We start from the raw sequence: 2,903 nt of genomic DNA, 5'->3' as shown, positions 1-2,903 counted from the left end.
TTGCATACTTTTTGTATTGTATTTTCAATTGTAGCTTTATAGAACTAACACGAAATAGCTTCTCCAGAACTTCTGGTTTTTTCGAAGTTGCTTCTTAAACTTAAATGAATGATAATTCTGAAATGCACCAATAACTGTGCATCTACAATCAAAGATAAGAATCTGTAGCCTTAGAATGAATTGACTATAAATATTCAGTTGACTCCTATTAGCTAAGCTGTTTTATGTGTTCAGAGGCTGATTTCTGACGCTTTTCTTTGATATTTCTGTAGTTCATGAATAGGGTGGAGATATCAACATGAGTTTATATATGTATTTGCTGTCAAAATATTTCAAATTCACTTTGAATTGTCGAGATTACCAATTGAAAAGGAAACACAGTGAAAGACTTAAAAAAGAAATGACGATATAAGTTTTGTACGGATGCAGCGACACCCTGCAATAGCGCATGGCCACATATCTCTTCAGACTATGGGAGATGTATAAATAAAACGAATAAGAAGGATGTAGATGGGTACACCATGTATATTTTGCTGTGCACTGTCGTCAAATTTAGAGAGAAATTTTGAAAACTATAGGTACTGGTGTTCTTATTGAATCTTGGGGGTACAGAAACACTATTTATCGAAATTTGAATTTTCCTCATTTTATAGCCTCTCTAGGCGACGTCTACGTTTACAATCAATATATAGAATATGTTCTCTGAAAATAATAGAATAATCATAGCTTAAAAGTAAACACATTTATAGATTTAAGTAATATCTCTTGTTTTTATTTCAATAACTTAGCATATTTCTGGTTGTAAAACAATTCATTTAGCCTGCAGTTCCGATATAATTTTTATGCGTTGTCATATGGAAGTTGATAACGCACAAATCTAATTTTCAGTCAAAGTAATCCTATAAAAAGAAAGAAAAAAAAAGAGTTTACAATATGTTAACAGCCTTAAATCAACTGATATGGAAAAAAAATTCTAGAATATTCTAATAGAAGCACTTTAATTATGGCGTTGCTGCATACGTGAGGATAGTATTCGGATAAAAATGGATTCCCCCACGTTCCGACGTCTAAATAGATCTGTAAATGTTACTTCAAATTCCAAAATAATCAAAATTCAATATTCCAAGTTCCTTGATGGCTGTTTTATTTATTAGGTTTCTAAGTTCTTCTTTCATACAAAAAGAAATGTAAAAATAAAATGCAAATCAAATAATGGAATTGATCAAACCATTCTATCGTTAAAGTAAGGCTTCTCTATCGATTTCCAATACCAAATCACTTTGGAAATGTGAGTGTAAAACTATAAATGAAATCAAACATATAGTCAACACAAATATGTTTACACACAGACACAGACACACACACACACACACACACACACACACACACACACACACACAATCACACGTAATCACACACACCACAAATATAGATATACGTACATGTAAATCTGTATGCAGGACATTACTCAAAACGTAATCTACGCATACATATCCACAGCAACATTTAAACAAATGTAAATAATTCTACCTGAATGCGCACTATAAAACCTACACACACATACACGCCTTATACATACATACATAAACACATACATACTTACATAATACATACATACATACATACATACATACACACACACACATATCATGTATGTATATATATTCACCACGCTCACATATAACTGTTTAACTTTTGAAACATACACATATCCCACAAATAAGTCGAAAAGTGTTTATACTCAAAAGCGCATATACATGTTTTTGCACTCTGACACATATTTAAATTGTTATCCTCCCACAGATATTATGGTTCCGCTCCAAATATTTTATATTAACATTATTTCGTAGACACTACATATATTCCTACTTATATATTTACACAATGACCGATAATACATAGATTAGTAACATATAACCGCACGCACAAAAGGAAACACATGCCAGGTACGGTAACTGTTCAAAGAAAACACATATATGCCGAATATAGTTAGCATTCTCTTAAAAAAGAAACAGAATTGATTGACTTTAGTGAATCTATCGCCGTTCCTCAGTAAGAGGTATTTAGTAACATATATCCTATATTGATGAAAGAGGATGCAGGAAGAAAGAAAGAAAGAGAGAAAGCGAGAGAGAAAGAGAGAAAGCGAGAGAGAAAGAGAGAGTGTGTGTGTGAGAGAGAAGGTGAGAGAGTGTGTGCATATGTGCGTGAAATAGAGAGAAAGAGAGAGGCGAGCAGTAAAAGGAGAGAGAAATTGGAACATCAGGCAGGCAGAATGGTTAAACTTTGATGCACCTCAGTGAAGCGTTAAACAATTGTTAGTTGGTCTTTCTGGAAAGAACTTTGTGATGCACAATGTATCGCAGTAGTTACTGAACAACAGGTCATGTCAAGGATGCAGAGCAGAAAGAACAATACAGAAAAAGAGAAAAAAAGAGAGTGAGAGTGAGTGTGTCTGTGCAAATCAGAGATCTATGGGAGTGAAGGAAAAGTAACTAAGTGAGAGAAGAAAAACAGAGCGATTGAATTAAGGTAGAACAGCGTGTTATAAATATGTAAAGAAAGATATGGAGCGGTTAAGTTTTGAAGTTAAACAGGATAAGGAATCTCCTAAAAATGGACAAAATAACAGTGACTTAATAGCTAATCATAAACTTTTACAAGCATTTTCCAACAATTAAAAATAGAAAGTGGACCTTGCTTACCTTATTACAATATACAAAATCATATCGTTGCTCATGCAAAAGTGTCGGGAGTCCAAAAGGTTGCTTTTTCAGAAAATGAAGAAATAGTTTCACCATTCCATAGCAAAACCGTTGTACTACAGTTGGAAATTTTTTGATATCTTGGCCTCTGAAGCAGCTGGAGATACGATAATTTGACCAAAAGAACCGGCTGTTGCA

General features: G+C 33.4%; 1 long non-coding RNA gene across 1 annotated transcript in view; it reads right to left on the bottom strand.

Moving 5' to 3' along the window:
- Window positions 1-820: 820 nt before the first annotated feature.
- Window positions 821-2,903, bottom strand: part of LOC128247410 (uncharacterized) — a 7,547-nt gene continuing 5,464 nt past the window's right edge. The window contains exons 2-3 of the long non-coding RNA XR_008263791.1: window positions 2,706-2,895; window positions 821-899 (exon numbers count right to left, since the gene is read on the bottom strand). This is a non-coding gene — a long non-coding RNA (uncharacterized LOC128247410). The remainder of the gene's footprint in view (window positions 900-2,705; window positions 2,896-2,903) is intronic.

The sequence above is a fragment of the Octopus bimaculoides genome, chromosome 3 (assembly GCF_001194135.2).
Source record: "Octopus bimaculoides isolate UCB-OBI-ISO-001 chromosome 3, ASM119413v2, whole genome shotgun sequence".
NCBI classification, from domain to species: domain Eukaryota; kingdom Metazoa; phylum Mollusca; class Cephalopoda; order Octopoda; family Octopodidae; genus Octopus; species Octopus bimaculoides.
This window is presented reverse-complemented; position numbering and strand designations above follow the sequence as displayed.